Consider the following 24,440-nt stretch of genomic DNA (forward strand, 5'->3'; position numbering starts at 1 on the left):
GGCCAACACCAGGCCAGCAGAGCACCCCCCCCACACACACACACACTCCATCCTGGGACCCTATCCCTGGAGCCTCACCCCATTCGTTGCCCATTCAGCATTCAGCAGATACCTGTTGACGCAGGGACTATCCTAGGCCCAGGGGATTTAAGGTCCAACGAGACAAGGCCCTTCGGGGGCCCTGGCTCTCCGGCGCCACCCAGAGTGAGGTTGGGTGGGAGCACCAGAATAATTAACTAGTAAATATGTAAATTAAATAAATACAGACGGTTGGGTCCCGAGGAAACACGTCAAATCACATTTTCATCACATGGTACAGGCACGATTTTATCCCTCCCTCAGGTAGGGTGACCACGTTTTCCCGGAAAGCCTAGCAAACTAGGTCAGCTGGTCATTCTACCCCCAGGTCAGAACACATCCATTTTAGATGAAGAAGAAACTGAGGCCCGGAATCCAAGGACAGTTCTCAAAGGGCCATGTGGGCATGGGGCTAGTTAGAAGGGGATGGGGATGGAGGGTCTAACTTAGAATCCACGGCTGAGTCCCCCCACCTGACCCCTAATCCTCCCGAAAGCACAGGGAGTCCCAGTGGAATCGGAATGATCATCCCACCAGGTGAATCCAGACCACCTGCGGCTACCTTTGGGGATGGAAGCTCTCTTCCAGGACAGGGAATTTCCTCCTAGTCCCTTGACTGAGCCAGAGCTAGGAAATCAGTAAGGAGCGAAGGCCAGAGTTTACCACCCGCTGCTGCTACCGCAAGCCTGGACAAGAGCAGCCCTTCTCTCTCTCTCTGGGCTCCAGCCCCGGAGGCCTTGGGCCCAAAGACAGTGGGGCCAGGATGGAGGATGGTGCTCCTTCCCCCAGCACTGAGCCCTCCCAGCTGTGGTGTGCTGGGAACAGGCCAGGCGTTTGTGAAATCCATGGGTGAGCCGGACCCACTGTCATGAGTACTGCCTGTGGAAGCTGAAGTGGAGAGGGGGATGGGGGGCTGTTCCCAGAAGCAGGGAGAACTCTGGACTTCCCACTCCTGAGCTCTCCAGATTGCAGCACAGCCTTAAGCAATAGCAGCAGCCTGGAAGGCAGCTTAGCAGAGAGAACCAGAGGTCCCTGGCTCCTTTTGAACCAGAAGCCAGGGCTCTGAATGCTAAAGCTTCAAGCCATCTTCGCTTATATCATCCCTGCTGCTTTTCATAACAATATTCAGACTGAGCCTTAGGAAAACTCAAGACTTCACAAACAACACCAGAAGGCAGTTCCTTGTGTACACTACACAAGAAAATGCATTTCCTCTTTCACCTCCCCTCCCCCGAACCTCAAATGATACTCTTTTCATACAGAAAACCTTATGCAGTGTTGGTGATATACAGGACATTGAAGGTATAGGTATGAAATGTAAAATTCAGGAGACCTGGCCTCCAAGGAAGCTGCTGTTCTCACAGCTCCAGCGGTGCAGTTGGGGATGTGCTAATCTGTGGATGGTGTCCTGTGATGCAGTGAGAGAGGGTAGTAGAGGGGCCCCAGCGATCCTGCACTGTAAGGGGCCCCAGCAGCACACATCAGCACTGGCAAGGACACCAATGCAGGTGGAAACACCTTTCTGGCCACTCTGCCTAATGGCAACCAAGGATATAGTCTTGGACTTCAAGAGGCTCACAGTCTGAAAGGGGAACCAGACTGAAAACCAAGAAGTATCCTAAAAAGGAATGGATGTCAAAATAAAACAGTTTACAGGGTACGGCTGGGGGTGCCCAGAAGGAAATGACCTAGTGTGGCTTCCCAGAAAGTGGGGGCCTGTGACTAAGGTACTCCTTCCCCAGGCTTGGAGATCAGGCATCCTAAACATCAGATCGGGGAAGAAATGGCCCCAGAAAAGGGAAATTTGGGGGAAATTCAAGAAGTTTGGTTTCTCCCCATAGGGCACATCCACGCCAGACTCACCTTCTAAAAATACCGCTGTTGTCATGGCGCATAGGCAGCCCATCCCTGTAGAATTGCACTGGTTCCTTGAGCTGGTTCCCAAACTCTTCAGGCTCTATGTGGAGAGCTTGTCTTCAGCTTCCCAGCCTCCACTCTATCCTCTACGGAGAGACAGACTTCCTCCTACGGGGTGGGTCTCCTCACCTGCAGGTTATCCACCTGCCCAGCCAGCCCTTCTGCTCTCTTCCTGTCCTACCTCTCTGTTGAGGTGCCCTTCGGTCCTGGGCCCTCCTTCAGCTTTTGGTGGAGCGCAGCCTCTGGTTCCTCTAAAAGCATTCCGTACGCATAGTGGGCCTCTTCACTATTGCTTGGTCACGTTCCTGCTTCTTTCCACACCGGACTGTTATCTCTCAAAGGAAAGAAACTCATTCTTTTTCAGCAAACCCATTATCTATGGAATGCCTACTCTGTGCTGTGTACTCCATCTCCGGCTACTTTTCAGGAAATCCAGACCTGGGGCACGTGGGGGAAGCCCAAGAAATGCCTGACCTGTGGCTGTATGAAAGGAGACATGCTCTTTAAATAATGAGGCCTGGGCCAGGGATTTAGCTCAGTGGTTTCGCCGCCTGCTGTAAAAGAGAAAGGCCGGGGATTTAGCTCAGTGGTTCTGGCGCCTGCCTCAAAAGTGCAAGGTCCCGAGTTCAATCTCTGGTCCAAAATAAATAAATAAATAAATAAATAGATAAATAAATAAATAAATAATGGGGCCTCCGAAGTTATTAAAATATTATCTGGTCATTCACAACTTTACTTCCAGAGGTGAAGTGGCATCTTTTATTTTTAGCATCCTACGTCTGTATAAATAGCACTTCATTTTGTAGTCCTAGGGATGGAGCCCAGGGCCTCACACATGCTAGGCAAGAGCTCTACTGCTAAGCCACATCCCCAGCCCTTAACTTTTGTTTTTCCAAAATGCATTGTAAGTGGTAGAGCACGTCTTTGGCATGTAGGAGGCCCTGGGTTCCATCCTCTCCACTGGGAAAAAAAAAAAAGCATTCTACACTAATAAGCCGTCTCATCACCTCCTTCCTACAGCCTCAGAGGTAAGTACAGTAGATAAACTGCTCTTTCCAGATGAGCAACAAAGGTGCACTGGGTTTGGCCTGCCTCCAATGACAGATAAGTGGTGTCAGAAGCACTGAAACACCTGTCCCCTGACTCCAAATCCAGTGCCCTTTCTGCCTCTACACCTGTGTGGGAGAGCCCCACCGTGCACCTGCACCCTGGGCCTCTATTTAGCTGCTGTCATGAAAGCTGTCATCAGAGCCTTGCTCAGCCCTGGGAGACAGTCCCGGGCTGCCCTCTTGCCACCTAGACCCTGAGTGATTTCAGGGAGCATAGAGTCTGCTCATGTCCCAGTAGGGGTGGGAGGCTGGATGTTCCGGCCAGTTCCCAATGGACAGAGTTCCCATGGGAACCCAGCAAGGCCAACCCAAAATCCAGGGCTGAAAGCCCCAGAGAACCCCAAATCCCTCCCAACTACCCTTTGTGGAAACTAGCCAGTAGAGGGGACGACCTCTAAGTTCCTTCCTGTTGTAGAATCCTGTGAAAAGGAGGCTGGAGGGAGCAAAGCCAGTGCCCAGAGGGAGGCAGGCTGGCTTCCAAGAGTGGCCCTGTAGCCATTCGCTGCCCTTTCAGAGTCTCTTGGCACCTGGTAAAAGTAGGCAAGGGGGTCTGGCAGGACAGCCGCCCAGCTGGCATTGACCAAGGTGGGGGAAGGGCAGTCAATGGCCCTGGATTATTGCCCTGCATAGCGGGGCTTCCCCGATGGACTCCTCAGGCCATCACAGGGCCAAGGCTTAGCAGAAAACTCCACAAGGACCCTGAGCAGACTCCAGCAAGAGCCCGGGAGTGGAGGGGAGGAGCTGAGGAGTGCAGCCTGGACCCTCCCTCGGTCCTCTTCCAAGCCTCTCCAGTCTAAGAGAAAGAGGAGGTCATCCAAGGGGCCCCGCCACTACAAGAGACCTCGTGCCCACACAGGATGGGGACAGAGCTGGTCAGTGCTGAGTGGGGAAGAACAAGAAAGCCCGGGGGCCACGGGGCAGGACTCTGGCTGGTAGGAGAGCAGCCTGGAGAGGAGCCAGTTAAGAGTCAGATGCTGGTAGAAGGCACAGGCCTCCAGAAAGACAGAAAGATGGGGAAGTAGCCAGAGATGACTGGAACTTCCCAGGATGCACAAGGCACGCGCACTGGTGCACGGACATTGACACTTAGCGCATTTTGTGCTCTGTGCGTAGAGGTGAAGGACAGTGCTATCCCGGGATGGACATTGCGCATTTTCTTTCCATGGAATTATGAGTGACTGTGACTCACCCCAGGCAAGGTTCCTACTGTGAGCAAGACAGCTAACCTGGAGGGGAACAACCCAGACTTGAGGGGGAAGAGAAAGCTAGCCCAGCCCAGGACCCAGAGGTGACCATGGCCTCAGAGGCAGGAATTAAGCCACAGAGTCAGCCTGTCCAGGATGTGGGTGGGACTGCTCTGCCCAGCTCTGGTGCCCTCCTTGCTGGTCCTTGCTGGTCTCTGGAGGGTTCTATTGGAAACACAGGAATGCAAGAGAATGCTGTTGCCTCCGTCTGTCTTCCCCTGGCTGGGAGAGTGAGATGGGCTGCTGAACTGTGTCTCTGCCCTTACCCTGGAGGAAAAGAGTCCTTACCCAGCGTGTGTGTTTGATTTATCTCACAAACACTTTTACAGCTGTGTTTCCAGTGCCAGGCACTATCCTAAGCACTTGAAACACATTAACTCTCAATTCTCCAGGCCTTAGGTACATACTTCTGTTGTCCCCATATTTTCACTGGAAGAAATGCAGAATAGTGATGTAGTAGCAGTGGCCCAAGGTCATGCAGGTGACCTGGAATAGAGCCTAGATCCAAAGCCTGGTATTCAGCCTCCAGTGTTCCTGCCTGTGGCCAGATCGCTTACTCGGCACAGCCTCAGTGAGGCCCTGGCCACTCACGGGCATGGCAGCCCTGAAGTAGTAGAGAGCCAGTGGCACGTGTCCCACATCATTGTTTATTGTCTATGACCTTGGGCAGGTACCCAGGTATCTGCCTCGGCTCCTAATCTAGCTATAGTGCAATGTCAGTAAGACCTGCTTCATAGGCTGTTTTGAGGATGAGACAATGACATGAGTTTATTATTTAATACAGTACTGGGGATTGAACCCAGGACCTTTACACTAAGCTATATCCACATCCCTTTCTTTTTTATTTTTGATATAGGTCTCACTAAGTCACTATATTGTCCAACTTATAATCTTCCTGCCTCAGTTCTCAGAGTACTGTGATTATAGGCAAGCACCTCCATGCCCAGCATGAGTTCATTATTGTTCACAGTGTCTTCTGGGGACCCCCCCAAGATCTAACACTTCCTGTTCACCTGGCATCCAAGCTCATGTGCTCTTACTAGGAGGAATGTGGCTTCTTCTGAGATTGCTGCTAGGTCCCTGGTTTCCTGTCTGGGCTGAGAGAAGGAAGTTAGGGAAATGTTCCTTCCTGTTCCCTCTTTGGTCTCCTCCAAGTTTTTTCTTGATGGGCCTGATGCATTTCCTTCTGTTCTGCCAACTGTCCCCTATTTGACATGTGGTGGTTCTATTAGTGCCCTGGGGCTGCCATAACAGAATACCACAAACTGGGCTGCTTAAGACAATAGAAATTTATTCTCTTCCAGTGCCGGAGGCCAGAAGTCTGGAAGTCAAGGGGTTGCATGGCCGGGCCATCTCCCAGGTCTCTAGGGACAGATTCTTCCTCGTTCTTCCCAGCTTCTGGTGGCTACCAGCAGTCCTTGGCAACCTTGGTCTGTAGACAAATCATTCCAGTCATGGCGCTTTCTCTCTCTCTCTGTCCAAATTGCCCTCTTCCTAAAGGACCCTGGTCTTTGGCTTAGGACACATAGGAATCCAGTATGATCTATTTTAGCCTAATTGCATCTACAAGGACCCTACTGCCAAATAAGTCTGCGTTTATAAGCTGTACATAGACATGAGTTTGAGGCATGGGGTTGACACTATTCTACCAGTAGAGTGGTCATGTGGGATCTCACATTAAGAACATTTTTTTGGTTGGGGTGTCGTTCAGTGGTAGAGCTATTGCCTAGAATATGCAAGGTCTTCAATCCCCAGCACGGAGAAAAGTTTTTTTCTTTTCTTCTCTTCTCTTCCAGGAAGAGTCTCAGCAATGTGCCTCTCCTTGCTCTTGGGCACAAGGAGAAATGGAATGTCCCTTTATTCTTTATTGAAGATGCCTTCGGCACCCTGGGCAGGCTGAAAAGATGCCCAGCTGACAGATGGCCTGGCCAGCTACAGGGCTGAGAGGCAGGCATGGGGAGGGAACAAGGTGTGCAGCCTGCAGGGCCTGGCCTGGTGCAGCACAGACAGTGCCTCGCTTCCTTGGGGATGTTCCCTTCATTTCCCTGTGCCGAGTCTCGGGCTGCATGGCCTCAGATGATCCCTTGCAGCACTGTCCTCTAGAATTAGCTGAGCTTCCACAGGCAAGAAGGAGCGAGGTGGAGCCCTGGAGCTGGGCACAGGAAACACAGTTGGTGCCACACTAGCTTGGCAGTGTTACCTAGGGAAAAGTCGATGAGATGGCCAGCAGCAAGCCAGCTCTTTCCAGAGCCTCAGAGGATCCGATAGTGAGGTGAACACGTGCAAGGTGCAGGCTACATCCCTCAGGTGCTCCCAGGAAGTCCACGCTAGAAGGCTGAAGGGAGCTGAGGAGAGGAGACTGAGGGGCTTCCAAGAACAGATTTTGCCACTGCATCTGGCGGAGAGGTGGCATGGTGGAAAAGGATTCCATGTGGCCTTGGACAGCTGAAAGGAGATTCTCCGGCTGCTAAGGCCTCCTTAACCAGGTTTACAGCCCTCTCCCAGCCTACTGTGCCCCTCAGCTGCATGCAGGGTGATGGACAAACTCCTGGCCTGCACAGCTCCCTCGGTGCCCATGTCTGACTTACAGGGCCTGGGAAAGGCGAGGGATGGGATGTCAAGGAGGCCAGAGGTTATGCCCTCACCTGAACCACAGGAAGGGAACCGCCCTGCCCCTGCATACCCACAGAAGCACTTCCAGGGACAGGAAGTCAGCTGAGTACCGAGCAGAGAGTGTGCAGTGGGGTGGGGGGAGGCAGCAGGCACCTGCAGTCAGCTGGGCCACCGCTGTCTTCCAGGCCACACTTCCCACACTCAGAAGGCCACGTGGAGTGGTGGTTAGGAGCCATGTTTCACCCCAGTTTGCATTCTCACAGCTGAGACCCAGGCAGGCCTCTGAGTCTGCTCCCCATCCAAGTCATGGGGATAACGCTCCCCACTTCTTGGGATGGTGGTGATGGTTCAGTGAGCAAACGAGTGCTTGATTGACACCAACTGCTTGGCCAAACTCCGGAAGGGATAAAGCTCCTGGACAGCCTTTTGTTTTTTCTTTTTCTTGCAGCTAATCTGGCATTTAAGTAGTGGCCTGACCCGCTTAGGGAAGAAGTGGGCACCTTCCAGGCAGCCCACCTGTCCACACTAACCTCCCTTCGAGCTCAGCCACAGCTCCCTGCTGCACTCCACAGGATACATGGACTGGCCCCTAGCAACTCAAGGCAAGTTCTCAGAACCGTCCCTACCCCCGGGGCCTCTGGGCTGGCCTGCCCAACCACAGGACCATCGGGCTTTCAGCCAGGAAGTTACAGTAAATCAGACCCGCCTTCTTTCCATGAGGTACTGCTGTGCTCCTGTCCAGGCCTCCCTTCTCATTAAGAAGGGGTGTCAAGAGCTTCCTCCAGGCCCCAGGGCTCCTAATCCCACCCCCAGGACAAGGTGGCCTTCCTAGGGATTTCCAGAGGCTGCCTGGTCCTGGCACCCTCCAGCCCAAGCTGCAAAGGGCACTGAGGCCACAGCTAGCGTCAGAAGGACAGGCTGCCCGCTCCAGCCAGGCGGCCGGCCTGCCCTTCATGTTCTTGGACCTCAGCCCAGGATCCCTGCAAGTTCTGACATCAAGTTGGACCATCCTCTTGAATGAGGCGAGTTCAAGGTAACCTGGAGGGAGGGCTGTGGCAAGGAAGTTACAGCACACAGCCCTCCCTCCTCACAGAGTGCAGGGGCCTAGACTATCTGCATCACAACAATCCAGAGGGTAGATAGTATGACTAACCGCTGGTTAGCCAGTGGGGAAACTGAGGCGGGGACAGGTTAAAGAGGTTAGCAGTGGGTGGAGGGAGGGAAAGGGCTGCGCTGTGATGGGCATGTGAGGTCAAGGAGAGAGCCCAAGCACCTGGAAGATGACCCCAGGCCCTTAGTGACTTTGTCCAATGGCACCAGGGTGCTGAGGTCAAGGCTGCCTATCTCCTGGAGCCCCAGGACCATCGGGCCCCAGGACTTCGAATGTGGGAGAAGGGAAAGCCAGATGTAGAATGTCCGCAAGACCTAGCGCGGCCAGGGTGCAGGTGGTAGGAACACCCCTCTGGAGCGGCTGCGGGTGACTCTCCCAGGCCTGGCTCGGCTCAGACAGGTGGCCTAGCAGGTGACCGCGGGCCCGGCAGGCTTTGCGCCCCACCCCCGCCCCGCGCGCCGGGTCCGTGCCCACCCGTAGCCAGCGCTGCAAGTGGCTCCCCGTCGGCACCGTTTCCAGGGGAAGGGAACCCGCGCGCACAGCCGGCGGCCGAGCGCGCAGCCAGCTGCGAATTCCTCCAGCCTTCCATCAGCGCGCCTGGCCCCACGGGCTTGCTCGCCGGCGGTGAGGTCAGCGCCCCGCTCCCCCACCCCGCCTCGGGGCTGGCCCCGCGCCGGGGATTCCGGCCCCCAAATCCGCCCACTCGCCCGTGCCACGCCCGCCCCAAGTCCCGGCGGAGCCCTACGCCAGCCCTCACTCGGGGGCCGGGATCCCCAGCCTGCCCTCTCGCCCACTCCCCTGGCCCCGGTCCCCGTCACAGAGCCCACCCCACCCGGATCCCCGCGTTCGGTCCGGGCCTGCGCCCCGAGGCCCCCTCTCCTCTGGCCCCAGTCCATTGTGTAGGGGCGTCGCAGCTTCTCAGTGCGTCCCGAAGCTGGGGCGGCCCCTCCCGCAGCCCGCGCCCTCTGTCGGCCCCGCGCAGCCCTATTTCGGGACCTGGCGCTGCGGGCCAGGCCAGGGCAGCCCTGCCCGGAAGGGAAGCTATTCTGGGCCGGGCCGCCCGAGCAGCTGCGACCCCAGGGCTTCCCGGCAGGGTGCGTGCCCGGGACGGAGGGCACGCTGGGGCAGGGCTCCCCTCCTCCCCAGCACCCCGCCTTCTTCCCAGGCCTTGCCCAGTTCCCTCCCCTTTTTGGCTAGGCTCTGGTCCTTTCTCAGTTTGAGAAGCAGCATTCTCTGGTGCAGCGCCTCTGCCCTTGCTCCCCGCCTGACTGAGAACACAGCTTCTGTGCCCACTACCTCCTACTCCTGTGTCTCATTTACCTGCACTTCCTGACTGTGACTCCCCGTCCCCAAGTGTCCCCCCCCATTTGGTGTTGCACCCCCAGTGCCTAATTCAGGATCGGTGCCTCCATAATGGTCGTTAAGCGAACGTTGTCACGCAGTCCCATTTAGGACATCAAACGCCAGCCCCTTGGGGTCTTTCTACTTCTCGTTCTGCGAAGGTATGATGGATCATAGGTTCAGCTGCCTCCTGAGTCCCTGGTCCCTTCAGAGGGAGTGACCATGTCCGCGGGTGGGCCCGGTCCCTGCTCTCTGCAGCACTTCTCCATCTGTGGGGCAGTGAGCCCCCCATCAGAGATGGTAAGGAGCTAGATCTATGCAGCACCATCAGAATGCAAGCTGCTGCCAGGATCTAAACCAAACCGCTCCCTCTGGCGCTGAAGATTTCCCAAGGGGAGCTTGGAGGAGTGAAGCAAACATCCATCACTGCCCAGGGGCTGACAGGTGTTCCAGTAGCTCATCCTCTCTCAGACTTGGATATCAGCACCAATCAGCTGGCTCTCCTTGAAATGTAACGGCTCATCTGGTCTGGGGCTGCATTTGTGAGCAGCCCGGAGGCCTTGACTTTGCTGGGGCTCCTCCTAGGTGCTGGGGTAGAACCCTCCACAGTCCTGTGTCTCATCTGCTGCTTCCTCTTCCCTGAAGAACTGGAGGTGGGGAGAGAGGAAGAGGCTGGGGAAGTGCCAAAGCAGGCTGGCCCTGCTGTCAGGCACCTCATCCTCCATCCTGGGCAGTTTATAGCCTTGGCCTCCTTTCTTTTTCTTTTCAATTGTTGAACTGATACTTGTGAACTGTGGAACATATTTACACTAAAAGTATTGTTACCTTTGAGGAAAATAAATTCTATATGAATTTAAAATGAAAGGCTTATCAAGAAACCAACCAATAACAAATGCTGGCAGGGCTGTGGGGAGAAAGGAACCCTTCTCCGTTGCTGGTGGGAGTGCAGACTGGTGCAACCACTGTGTAAGTCAGTGTGGAGATACCTCAAAGAACTAGGACTAGAGGTCCCATTAGACCCAGCTATTCCCCTGCTGGGAATCTTCCCCAAAGAATTAAAAGAATCATACCACAGTGATATATGTGCACCCATGTTCATAGCAACACAGTTTGTAATAGCTAAAGCTTGGAAGCAGCCCAAGTGCCTATCAACTGGAAACTGGATAAAGAAAATGTGGTTTTTTTAATAAAATGGAAAACTACTCAGCCATAAAGAACGAAAAACTAGAGTCATTTATAGCTAAATGGATGCATATCGAGGCCATACTCCAAAGTGAAATAAATAGGACACAAGTGTAAATACGGAATAGTTTCACTAGTGTGAGAAACTGATAGTGTAAACAAGAGTTAAAATGAATAATTGATAATTTGAAATAGGAAAAAAGGTCCAAAGATGAAGGAGTGAAGGGAGGGAAAGGGGAAAGGAAAAGAGGGAAAGGAAAAACTATGAGAAAAGAAAAAAAAAATGGAAATGAAATCTATGTAAATATGGAAGGGCGGAGGGGGTGAAGGGTGCACAGGTAATGGGGAAAAAAATAAGAACGAAGATGTATCATGTACAGGTACAAACACCCAATGATAAATGTAAACGAATTGTATACCTAATGTATACCAATAAAATGTACCAATAAAATTAATTTTAAAAATAAATAAATAAAATAAAATGAAAGGCTTTTTTGGTACTATTAGAGATTGAACCCAAAGCCTTCACACTGAGATACTTCTTTTTTATTTTATTATTTAGAAATAGGATCTCGCTAAGTCACTAAATTTCCCAGGCTGGGTTGAAATAAATTTGAAATCTTCCTGCCCTGGCCTCCCAGAGTGCTAGGATTACAGACATGCACCACCATGCCCAGCACTAAATGAAACTCTTAACATTGTAGGATATGGGTAAAAAAATCTGGCCAAGCCAGGCACGGAGGTGCACACCTGTAAAGCCAGCTTCTGGGGAGGCTGAGGCAGGAGGATGGCAAGTTCAGTTCAAGGCCAGCCTGGGGAATTTAACAAGTCCCTGTCTCAAAATAAAATAAAGAGGGCTAGGCGAGTAGCTAGTTGTATAGCACTTGCCTCAAATGTGTAAGGCCCTGGGTTCTGTCCTGCACCCCCCCACACACACACACCAGAACTGTACAAAAAGAGGGAAAAAAAAGTCTTGCCAGTCACCTACACCGGGGATAGAAATCTTATAAAAGGAGCGAAGCCTGCAGAGAGGAGAGAGACAGAGAGAGAAAAGTGTGGTTCACACATGGGCCCAGGAAGAGCCAGGAAACCACTTTCTCCCCGGGGCTTTTCCTCCCACCTCGCAGGGCTTGCTGGAGCAGGTGAGGGGAAGCCCACATGCATGTGCCAACACCTTCCTTCCTAAATAAGTCACAGCCATCCAGCCAGCGCTTTGACTCACCCACCAGCACAGCTTGCTTTCTGATGGGGAGGGGGAGTGGAGCGTCCCACTCACATATAAGTGAAAGAGTGATCGATGGACGATTAATTACAGTGGAAGTTACCGGGGGTGCACAGTTGTTTCATCGCAACCTGGTGGCTGAGGTAGTGATTGTCAGGTGAGTCAGGGCTGCAGCTCACTCATACACACCAGCCGTTTCCTAATTTCCTGCAAGACCAGTGTTTGCATGGTCCTTGGGGCTGGCAGTCCGAGGTGCAGCCTGGAAAGCGGGGTGGTCACCAGACGGCTGGTGTCACTGACCAGACCAACCTGCCAGTATTTTATCTATGAGGGGAGGGCAGGGGGCCAAGGACGACCTAGGGTTCCCTGCTGGATGCAGATGTGCGGCAGGGGCTCAGTGTGGTGGAAGAGGGGGACGTTTCTTCTTTCCCCTGTCTCAATCCCCTACCTGTACCCCGAATCTATTTCTCAACTCTGCTCCTTAAGGAAACCTACAAGGCTGGCTTCCTCTCCACGTGGGCATTTTCCCAGACTGGTAAGCAGGTAAAAATCACAGGTCTCATTTCTTCCAGGGAAAGGAGAGGGGCCCATCCGTGAGTCAGGTGGGGAGAGGGAGAAGGGAAGGGCACCGGGGAGAGGAACTGGGAACTCTCATGCCCTCTCACTTCTGTTTTTCGGGGAATAAACTTCCTCCGCAGAGCCCACCGGGCCATTTGCATGAGTCTCATTGAAATTCCAGATCCGGGAGTCATTCCTTCCGGTGTGGTCCCCAGAGGGCTGCCTGAGCATCTTTGGGGAACCAAGGGGTGGGGTTGAGCCACATGGGACAGTGCCTCTGCCCTAGACCTTCCCCTGGGTGATTCAGTGTTATTCAGTCGCTGGGCTATTTTCCTAGAATGTTGCAACAGGGGCATCACGGTTTTTCCGGAGATTTCCACGCCTGACCCGGGAGATTACCCAACCCCAGCCCCCAGTGGAGCTCACGGCGCCCCCACTGGTGAGGCTGGCTGTTTCCCCTCTGACCTGCCTGCTCCGTTAGATTCCTTCTCAAAGGACTTCCTGAGAGTGGACCCATTGGGTTCAGCTCTTGGCCCATGCGTTTCTTTCTTAATGTGCCTTTGTTTCATGAATGGGATGGTTGGAAGTAACAGGAAGACAACACAATTTTAAATTTCTCTCTTTCCTTTTTTTTGAGACAGGGTCTCATTGTGCAGTTCAGACTGGCCTCGAACTCACTATGCAGCCCAGGCTGGCCTTGAACTCATGGTGATTCTCCTACCTCAGCTTCCTGAATGCTGGGATTATAGGTGTGCACCACCATGCCCTGATCACCAGCGGGGATTGAACTCAGGACCTTGTGCTTGCCAGGCAGGCACAGTGCCACAGAGCTACATCCCTAATCCATGCCTTAAATTTCTTTTCTTTTTTAAAAGTAGGAAGAATTTGTTGAGAGAAAGATAGCTTTTGTCTAAGAGAGACAGAAGGGGGACCAGAAAGTGGGTTGCCCACCCACCTTGGTTCTCAAAGGTGTTTTATGGGGGCAAAACCATGAGGTGAAGCAGGTACAAAGTGGGACAAAACTATAAGACCCAATGGAAAATCACAAGGTGGGCATGAGGTGGGACAAAACCATGATCAAGCAATAAGATTATATATAGTACAGTGCCTTAAATTTCTTAAGAACAGAAAACCCTAGCCCAAGTCTTCCCCTCCTGCATCCTTATGTTTTGTTCTTCGTGTTGGGTTAGATCATTTGATCATAAACTTTTTTTTTTTGGTACTGGGATCGAACTTGGGACCTTGGGCTTGCAAGGCAGGCGCCGGAACCACTGAGCTAAATCCCCTGCCCTAGATCATAAACTTTTCAGCCCCAAATCCTAAAATTCTTTAAATTGCCAAGCCTGATCTCAAACTTTTAATCCTCCTGCCTCAGCCTCCCAGAGAACTAGGATTACAGGAGTGCACCACCATGCCTTTCTCTAAATCCTAAAACTCTTTGGCAATAGGTTCATGACTTTGGTGGCTGAATCCTGAATCCTAAATCTTTGGGTGTGATCAAATCCCCTTCATCTTCTCTCTCCTCTATCTCTGATTCCTAGCTCAGTGGATACGGGATTGTGCATCATGCATTAGAAAGGGAGCCTTCAGAGGGGCAGGCATAACATGGTTAATTAATCTTGAATTGGGTTTCAGGATCAGACCCCAGTTTGGTGGGTTTCAGCCACTGTCCTGCTGAGGAGGCCTTATCAGCTCTGGTGTCCTGCTGCTTGGTCTCCATTCCAGCAACATTCCGCCGTCTGACTCCCAGAAAGGGCTTCTACTGTGGGGACATCTTTCACGTAGGCCATTCCCTGTGGCCTTCATCGCTCAGGAAGGAGGCACTGGAAATTGTCACATGGGCACCTTAGGCTTTAGGGGAAATTTTTCCATAAAGGCCAGGGAATTCTGGCAAAACAAAGCAAAACAAAAACAAACCAAAAAAACCCAAACAGCTATAAGTTCTCAGAGGGAAAATGGGAATGGCGAACTGGGGAAAAAAATTCACAACTGAGACACTGGAATTGCAGAAGAGTTCCAGAAGAAGAGAGGCTGCTGGGTGGCAACTCTGCAGGGGCTCAGCTCCTATTTCCAAAGGATGAAGAGGGCCGAGACGGGGACAGAGGGCCTCAGCCAGAAGGGCTGCAATCCTGGGGCTGAAGTGGACAACTGGATGCCTGAGTACCAGCTCCTAATAAAACTCCTGAAACAAAAATGACTTTCCAGGTGTGAGCAAGGCTAGAAGAATGAGCCAAGGGCAGAGCCAGTCCTCAGGTGAGATGACAGAAGACGAAAGGAAAGAAAATGAACTCCAGGGCCAGGGATTTAGCTCAGTGATTCCACCACCTGCCTCTAAAGCTAAGGACCTGAGTTCCATCCCCAGTACCAAAAAGAAAATGAAGTCCCTTGTTTGTTGGTTGGTTCTTCAGTGCTGGGGAATTGAACCCAGGGCTTTGAGCATACCACTATGCAACAGCTCTATCGCTGAGGTAGATCCCCAGCCCTTAAACATCTTTTCTGATTTTTTTTTTTTTTCTTGGTACTGGGGATCGAACTCTGGTCCTTCCGCTTGCAAGGCAGGCGACGGAACCACTGAGCTAAATCCCCAGCCCCAATCTCTTCTGAAATTTGAAACAGGGCCTCACTAATTTGCACAAACTTGGAATTTTCCTGCCTTAACGTTCCAAGTACCTAGGATTACAGGTGTGCCTTTATCAGGTTACTCTATACTACTACTATATACCTACTATGTACTGGACTGCCTCAAAGTCTGTCAGTTTCCTCTGACCAGCAGAGCAGGGGCTGTGGGGTGTTCCCATGAAGGACCAAGTCCAGGTGGCTGGGTTCCTGACACTTCTCTGAACAGCCTCTCCAGGTGACGCAGACCCTCAAAGTCCTGGGCAGAGGAGGCCTAGGAGGGCGGAGAGCATGGGGCTGGGTTGGGAGGGGCAGGCGCAGGCAGACATCTCCTTCACGGTGGGACTGGAGGAGGCCTCCCACGGCCTGAGGCCTGTGAGCTGTGCCCTGCCAGTCACCCTGACATCGGAGAGGAATAGGAAGGTGTGGGGCAGACTCTCAGGAACCTGGAAACCAGTGTGTAAATGTTAATCACCAGGTAAGTCTTGGTAATGAGTCATTAAGCAAATTCATTTATTCATGCCCTTAGTCAATAGATTTTCATGGATTGTCTCGAAGTGCAGCTACCATGCTAGAGAACTGACGGCTGATTGCATTTTTATGCATTTTGGGTATGTAGAGTTTTTTGTTTTTGTTTTTGAGACAGGGTCTCATTATGTAGCCTAGGCTGGCCTTGAATTCTTGGCAATCCTCCTGCCTCAGCTTCTCCAGTGCTGCTGGAATAACAGGCATATGCCATGATGCCAGGAGGGATGAAATATTTTTGTTGTGCTAGGTTTTTTTTTTTTTTGGTACCGGGGATTGAACTCAGGTCTTTGCGCTTGGGCAGCAGGTGGCGAAACCACTGAGGTAAATCGTCGGCCCTGTTGTGCTAGTTTTAATATTTTTTCTTTAAGTCTTTTTTTTTTTGAGACAAGGTCTAGCTATGTAGTCCAGGCTGGCCTTGAACTCAAGGTGATCCTCCTGCCTCAGCCTCCCAAATGCTGGGATTACAGGCATGTGTCACCACACCTAACCTGTAGTTGTTCATTTATTTTAAATCTATTTTGTTCATTTGGGGGTGTGGACAAGCAGGGACATAATGACAGGACATTATTATTACATTATTATTATAATTATTATTATACATGATTATTACAGTAGAAATATGTTTCCAGAGAAGCATAGGTGAGAAGCACCCTAGTGTCTAGGGGAAGGAGAAAAGAGAGACTAGGCACCTGAGCTTGGTCACAAGCACTCTACCGGTGTGCACAGAGGCAGCAGTAGAGTGGACGAGGATGTGTCTAAGGGTGGAACAGTCCACAGCTGATAAAGGCCATGCAAGGGGCCGTGCATCTGTCCCCGTGAAGACGTTCACAAAATGTGAGCAAGTGAAGCAAAGCAGGAAGCCAAAGAGAACTGACGGCTCAGTACATTTTTATTCACTTGGGGTATGTAGTTTTAGATTTATTTTTAGATACTTCCAGAAATCTATACCAAAATGTTTAAATTTCTGCAGAGATTTAGAATACTTAAATTATTTTTCAAGGCTAAGGGTAGAGTTCAGTGACAGAGCATTTGCTTGCCCTGTATGAGGCCTTGGTTTCTATTCTTAGCCACACACACTCATTTATCTGCATTTTGGAGGTTTTGCTTTGCTTTGAGTCAGGTCTTACTGGCCCAGGCCCACTTTAGCACACTTTTTTTTTTTTTTGGTACTGGGGATCGAACTTGGGACCTTGCACTTTTGAGGAAGGTGGAGGAAACACTGAGCTAAATCCCCAGCCCCAGGCCCCCTTTAAACTCATGATCCTCCTGGCTCAACCTCCCAAGTGTTGGGATTATAAGCATGTACCACCATGCTCAGCTTCTATTTTAAAATTTTAATACAATGAATATAGAAATATAAGCTACCCTTTTCTCCAAGTCTGTCTTTCTTTCTTTCTTTCTTTCTTTCTTTCTTTCTTTCTTTCTTTCTTTCTTTCTATGTAAGCTTACTATTAGCAACTTGGGCCAAAGTAAGTCTTTTCCTCTTTGATGGAATTGTTAGATCATAGATATGCTTTGGATATAATAAAATGGCTTCATTCTATCAAAACATTTGACTTCCTGTGATAGCATTGTGCAAGACATGAAAAAGTAGCCTAGAAAGCAATCAGATTACAGCAAATAGATTTACTACAAACAAAACTAAGGCTATGGAAAAGTAAACAATGCCCATGTGGAAATACATCTTTAGAAGTGTACCCCAGGGCTCTGACCAAGTATTGTTCAACATTTTTGTCAATGAATTTGAACAAAGACCACAAAAGTTATCAGATTTTTATTATTTCTTGCTTTTTTTCTTTTTCTTTTTCTTTTTTTGGTACCGGGGATCAAACTTGGGACCTTGTGCTTTCGAGGCAGGTGGCAGAACCACTGAGCTAAATCTCAGGCCCTCATTTATTTATTTTTGAGACTAGGTCTCACTATGTAGTTCAAGCTGGACTTGAACTCACTATGTAGCCCAGGCTGGCCTCGAACTCACTGCAATCCTCCTGCCTCAGCCTCCAGAGTGCTGGAACTACAGGCGTTTGCCACCATGCCTGGCTTGATCAGATTTTTAGATAAACAAAGCTGGAAAGTTCGATCCCTGGTACCAAAAAAACCCCCAAACAAATAAACCTGGAAAATAACTCCAAAAATGATGACAGGATAGATACAGTGGTGGTGAACCTATGGCATGTGTGTTACAGAGGACTGTTTGCATCATTGAAAGTTCTAAAAGGTTCGCCATCCTTGGGCTAGAACAACACAGGTGAAATTGAACAGGGTTAAATATACAATCCGACAAACAGAGACCACGGGATGCAGGGCGTTTTCGAGTGTGCATTACGTCTGTGGCACAAGGGCAGGGAGGCTTGGATGATTTAACCTGCGAGAACCGAACCGCTGGTGGGCAACACTGGCGGGCGCCGGTGAGCACATAGTCCCCTGCTGCCCAGCAGTGGCCACTTTCCCAGTGACCATGATAGTACTGTGGATTGAACTCAGAACCTTACGCTTGCCAGGCAGGTGCGGTGCAGCTGAGCTACAACCCCAGCCCTTCTGAGCCTTTTTTAGAAAGACAGTATAACTTGTCTTCATTTATATCCTGGGTCAAGGGCTCCTAGAGATTGTACTCTCATTATCCAAGAAGAAAAGAACAAAAGACTGAAGACTTATAATTAGAGATGGCAGATGAGAAGAGAAAGTAGATTCAAGTAAAAACAAAATAAATTGATAATTAAAAAGTATTTGGAACAATCCAAAAATTTACTTGGAACCTAGAATAACAAAAGCAATTCTAGGTAACAGAGACATGGCAGGGGGTATCACAATCCCCACCTTGAAACTATACTACAAAGCTACTGTGATAAAAACAGCATGGTACTGGCAAAGAAACAAACCCGAGGATCAGTGGAACACATTAGAAGATGCAGAAACAACTCCAGACACACCCAGCCACCTCATCTTTAACAAAGGAGCCAAACACCTTTCCTGGAGGAAAGATAGCCTCTTTAATAAATGGTGCCAGAAAAACTGGGTTTCAACTTGCCAAAGATTAAAACTAGACCTATATCTCTCACCATGCACTAAACTAAAATCGAAATGGATCTAAGATCTGAATATTAAAACAGAAACATTAAATTGGCTAGAAGATAGGTTAGGTAGAACTTTTGAAGACACTGGTGTAGGAAAAGACTTTATAAACAAAACCTCAGTTGCACATGAACTAGCACAAAGAATCAACAACTGGGATCTCATCTTATTAAAAAGCTTCCACATTGAAAGAGAAACCACCAACAGAGTGAAGAGACAACCCACAACGTGAGAAAAATGTTTTACCAGGTGCTCCTCAGACAAAGGTCTACTATCTAGAATATATAAAGAACTTAAAAAAATCAGACCTTCCAAATTTAAAGACCCAATCCAAAAATGGGCATCTGAAATGAACAGACATTTCTCAGACAAAGAAGTAGAAATAGCAAATAAACACATGAAAAATTGACCCTGAGTTCAAACCCCGGGTTCACCACTCAGAGCTGCGTGGCCTTGGGCAAGCTCTTTGGCCTCCCTGAGCCTCACTGTCCCTCTCTGTCAGAGGGTAAATGAGAGAGGGAGGGTATAGCTCGCGTGTCTTAACTACACACAGAGCATCCCCAGCCCTAAGGGCTCTGGGAGTCCAGAGAAGAAAAGCTGGAAAGGTCAGGCCACGTTGGAGGAAGGATGTAGTCCGGTCCTCACCATAGTGTCATGCACTGACTATTCCAAATGTGGCCAGATCATTGACAAATCCGGAGCGCCGACCCATCCGCAAGGCAAGCCGGAAGAGCCCGGCAGTGGGCACATGCGCAGGCTGGAAGTGCCGGCCCCAGGGAGCTGGCACAAGGGCGTCACCCGCTGAGTGCCAACATGGCCCTGTGGCGGTGCACAGGAGGCAGCCAGCAGGGTCAGAGGCCTTGGAAACCATTGCCAGCTCTGCAGACAGTGAGGAATTCTTAAGGCACGTCCAGCGCCATGCCCATGCCCACAAGTGACCAGAAAACTCCGCAGGCAGTGGGCAGAGCTGGCAGAGGGCAGATTCCACCAGCCAAGAGGTGAAGAAGAGCCCTCAGTTGCAGAGGAGCCCCAAGAGCAGCACCTCTGTCCATTAATGTGGGTGCAGAACCCCTTCTCCTCGGGGCCTTCTGGGGCCTCAGCCACTATCCCAGCCTCTAGCGGGAGGATGCAAGCCACTTCGTGAGTCACTGTGCCCACTTCCTGCCACATGGAACCCATGCCTGAGTCACCGGCCCCCCAAAGGGAAAGACTGGCCACAGGGGTGAAAAACTGGAGCCTGATGGTGGCAGGAGGGAATACTGGCACTGTGGTGTCCCTCCCCTCTCTCTTGAGGTTGAGATCCCTCCTGAGAGACCTGGAACCACCAAGAGGCACCCACCCAGCCAGCCAGCACGCCCGGCTCTGCGTGGGCATTTCTCCCCCAGAATAATAATTGTATCATATGCTTAAAAAAAAAAAAACCCAAACAAGAAATTCTGACCTTTTATTTAAAAAAAAAAAAAACTCAGGCTTACAGAAAAGTTGCAAAAATACTACAAAGAATTCCTGTATATCCTTCACCCAGATTCCCCGGATGTGACCATCTGACCACACTTACGTTACTTTTTTTCTCTCTCTCCCCATCTTTCTCCCCTTAGACACTGGAGTGTAAGTCACAGGCACAATGCCTCTTTACCCTGAAACACTTCCGTGTGTTCCATAAAACCCAAAGCACTGCTTTTGAAACACCAGCAGAAGCATTGTATTTCGCAATACAAGAGGGCACCTTGTATCTGACACCTGTCATGAGCTACCTCAGACACCACTGGCCTTACCCATCTGAGGCAGCTCTGTGGGGCTCTACCCGGCCACACCTGGCCACACCTGGCCTGGGGTTTCCCTGCTGCTGCAGAGCCCACTATGCAAAGGGACTGCTGACTAGGGCAAGCCTCTGACTAGGGGCATGGGAAACGGTGGACAGAGGCCCTCTTTCCCCCAGCCTCTGTCCTCAGATTCAGTTTATTTGGTCTCTTGGAAGACACCAGGAGAGAGCAGAAGATACTCAGGGGCAGGGCTGTCACACGGAGCCCCACGCTAAAGAAGGACCCCATTCTTGGGGCCTGATGCTCTGCTGTCACCTTGACATTCTCAGTGTATCTTTCTCTCTGTGATGAGAAGTCGAGTCCGTGAACAACGGGGTATCGACTCGCACGCGGCTCAGCCCCTGCCTCCCAGGGACAGTCCACTTACCACTTCCCAGTCCCCACTCAGCAAACCCTGCCAAGCTCTCCGTTAGTGAGGACCTGGGGACAGGTGGAGGGAGGGTGGCTCCGAATAATTTGGAGGGTGGGCCCCCACCCCACTGCTGTGGGTCCGCACAGGTGCCAGCTGAGTCCTAGTCAGGAGACTGAGGCAGATGGAGAGGGTGCTGGGGCAGAGGACAGCCCTGAGCTTCCGCTTCAGACAGAAGCTGGCTCTTGGCCCCTGAAGCCTGGCTAGTCGATGCTGCCCTTGTTCTGCTGCGCCTTCCGGGAAGCTGCACTGAGACCCAGGCCCTGTATGCCCTGCTCCTGTGGGGCAAAGGCTGTTACCGAGCTTCCAGAGCCACTCGCTGGGCTTCCCCTAAGCCCTTTGTCAGTGTCCCCTCTGGTGGGGACAATTACTGTACCCTGCTATCCATTTCAAGATGATCCAACCAAGTCTCAGAAAGACGAGCCACCCGAGGTTAGCCAGGAACTGGCTTCAAATTCACAAGGTGAATTCTCGTGGGATGGGTGCTGGGGATTGAACCCAGGGTCTTTGCACTGAGCTACATTCCCCAGCCCTTTTAAAATTTAGTTTTTTGAGACAGAGTCTCTCTAAGTGTCTAAATTGCCCAGGCTGGGAGACAACTTGGAATCCTCCTGCCTCAGCCTTCCAGAGTGCTGGGATGACAGGTGTGCACCACAACGCCCAGATGTGGGGTAGATTCCTTCTGCCCCAGAGCCAAAGCTCATTTGGAGGCTAACGGGTGTGTATAAGGCTCTTCTTTGACCATCTGGAAACAGGGTAATTGATCTCTCTCCTTGATCCACATGGAGAATTGTAGACACAGAAAGGGTGCTGGATTTGGAATGGATGTAGACATGGGCAGGCCCTGGGGAGTGTCACTGTCACCTGGGTCCAGTGAGCCAGGCCAGGCTCCTGTGGTGACCTCAATGAGGCTGGGGCTGGGCCAATCCTGTGGTGGTTCAGCAGCGATTCCCCCAGCTTGTGACCATAGGGCTGAGCCACAAACTCCCCATCCTTGAGCCTGACCTGTACTTTGTGCCTTCCCAGCCCTGCCTTCCAGCGAAACCCTGCTAGCTTCTCAGCTCACCCCACCCTTTTCCTGGAAATAATCAAAGACCCTTCAAGCTGGGTCGAAGGTCGCTTCTCCCAGGATCCTCAGCCGGCAAACCGAAAACGCTGAGGTCCAAATGGGCTTGGCTGTCTCTGGGGTGGAATCCGGTCCCCACTGAAAGTAGCGTCTCACCCAGACACTCACTGGGAGGGAGCGTCGACTACTGCCAGAGCCTTTTGATATGGGGGCCTCCTGAAGGTTCCTGAGCTCTGATGATCTCAATACCTGCCTGACAGCTCTGTGAGAATCCCTGCTTCATCGAGGGGAAACAAATTCAGAGAGGTTAAATAACCTACATAAGGCAACCAGCTAGCAAAGCAGAGCCGAGGTTACCGATGCCTGAGTGGAAAGCTGCCCCAGTGGAGCAAAAGTGCTGGCCACATGCCCAGGGCTCCCAGCATCCAGGGCTGCAGCCATCCAGCCCTGGGGCCAACCCCAAGAGGAGCTAGTGAGGAAACCAACCCCTCTAAATAAACAAAGCACTTCCTCCCCAGGCCTCAGCCAGAAGGAGGGGCGTCGTGAGCACACAACTGTTTATGGAGACAGATGTTTGGGATGGAAAAAGAGAGACAGCCCTCCTCTGTCCCCATGGAGACAGAGGAAGTTTGTGACTTGGGCAGCAGCAACTGGAATTGAAAAAGGAGAAGGGGAAGAAGGGGCGGGAACTGGGTCTGACCCACTGGAAATGGTTTGACATTTTCAGATGCTGGTGCCTAACAAAGGGCTGTTGTCAAGGCAACGGGCTTGCGGGCACAGGGCTGCCAATCCCAGCTGGACCTGGGGCCAGGCCAGGGAGACTGCAAGGAGATAAATGAGCACTGGTGCGAGGGAGAACAATACCACCAAAGAGCAAGGAAAGAAGCGAATAGACACGGAAGGATTTGGGAAATTTCAGGAGGATATTCATGGGCCGCTTCTCTCCTCTCCCCTCTCTCCCTTTTTCTTCTCCCTTTTCTTCTCCCTTCCCCTCCCCTCCTCCTTCCATCTGCCCTCTCCCTCCTTCCTTTTTCCCTTCCTCAATTCTCAAGTGTCTAACGCTGCCCCTGCCCCTGGCCTGGGGATCCTGTCCCCATCTTCCCGGGACAGCAGGGAGATGGCTCAGGACAGGACTGACACCAGAGGGCCACTTCTGCCCTGGCCGGCCGTAAGCCCAGCTTTCTCTGGCTGCTGTCACCAGGAGGAGGGAGGGGGCAGAGGAGAGGAACATCTGGTTCCGCAGAACCAACTCCTCTGCCTGCCTCCTCCTCTGAACCCCCGGCCCAGCTGAGCCAAGGGTGACAGTGGCTGGCTGCTGATGTGGGCCCGCTCAGCTTACTGCCCCCAAGACTTCGATGTCTCCGCACGGTTCTCCCCTGTGGCACCCCTATGCTGACCTCCTGCACCCCACCCAACCCTCAAGAGGACCCCCACACACTATCTTCCTTCTCCAGCTCTGTGAGGAACCGGTCTCTTCCTCCTCGCCTGCCTGCCTCCAGGGGACAGGACAGGGAAGGGGGCAGAGGGGACTTCCGATGAACTCTGGCCGAGGTGATGGGAATCCCTGAAGCCAGGAGGCTCTGTGGGAAAGAGTGGAAGGGAGCAGAGAGTAGCAGTGACCACTCTGGGCCCGGGTCACTGCCTACAAGTCCAAAGGAGAGGCTGCCCCGACCCCACCATGGGAAGGCAGACCACAGCTGGCCACCTGTGCATCCATTCGACCTGGCCGCCCAGGAGCACCCAGTTCCCAGGCTGACCCTGGGAGTGGGAGGGTGTCAGGGTTAGGGTCCCCCTCAGACATGTGGGGACACAATGCCGGACAGAGGGCCGGGCTGTGGCTGAGCGGGTGGGGCTGAACCGAGGCCGTGGTCAGCGGGGACATCGAGTCCACAGAGGAGGGACACAGAAGGACACAAAGAGTGGTTCTTGGCTTGGACAAAAGCTGGGGGAGGGGTGTGTCGCTGCCCAACGGGGGATCCAGAATCAGTCCCATCCTGGATCCGGGGCTGTGGAGAAAGCAGAACCAGAGCCCTGGGGACCTGATCTTGCCCTGGAAAAGAACCACGGAGAACTCTGGTCCACAGGAGCCACGTCAGCACGGAGTGAGCAGATTAGAAGGACGGAGGCAGTCCGAGTTGCTCTGGCCCTGGTTACCTCCCCAGGAGGCCTAGTACCCTGGAAGCAGTGCGCAGGCTCAGTTCCTGTTCTGCCTCAGCTAGCTGGGTGACCGTGGGCAAGTCCCTTGGCCTCTCTGGGGTTCCATGACCTCATCTATAAAATGGGGCTCAGCCAAGTTTGGTGGTCCACAGCTGTAACTCCAGTGCTCTGGGAGGCTGAGGCCAGAGGATTGCAAGTTCAAGCCCATTCTGGGTAACTCAGCCACATAGCAAGACACTGTCTCAAAATTTAAGGTCTCTCTGTGTAGTTCAGGCTGGCCTTCAACTTACTATGTAGCCCAGGCTGGCCTGGAACTCGCAGCAATCCTCCTGCCTTAGCTTCCCATGTGCTGGGGTTACAGCCATGTGCCACCATGCCTGGTCAAAATAAAAAA

The 24,440-nt window shown here is 51.8% G+C and overlaps 1 pseudogene; it reads left to right on the top strand.

Annotated features, from left to right (window-relative positions):
• Positions 1–7,736: 7,736 nt before the first annotated feature.
• Positions 7,737–9,565, top strand: LOC147828739 (uncharacterized; annotated as a pseudogene).
• Positions 9,566–24,440: the final 14,875 nt, after the last annotated feature.

Source organism: Heterocephalus glaber, unplaced genomic scaffold, assembly GCF_053883595.1.
Source record: "Heterocephalus glaber isolate CG9 unplaced genomic scaffold, H.glaber_assembly_v1.0 deba00000937, whole genome shotgun sequence".
NCBI lineage: Eukaryota > Metazoa > Chordata > Mammalia > Rodentia > Bathyergidae > Heterocephalus > Heterocephalus glaber.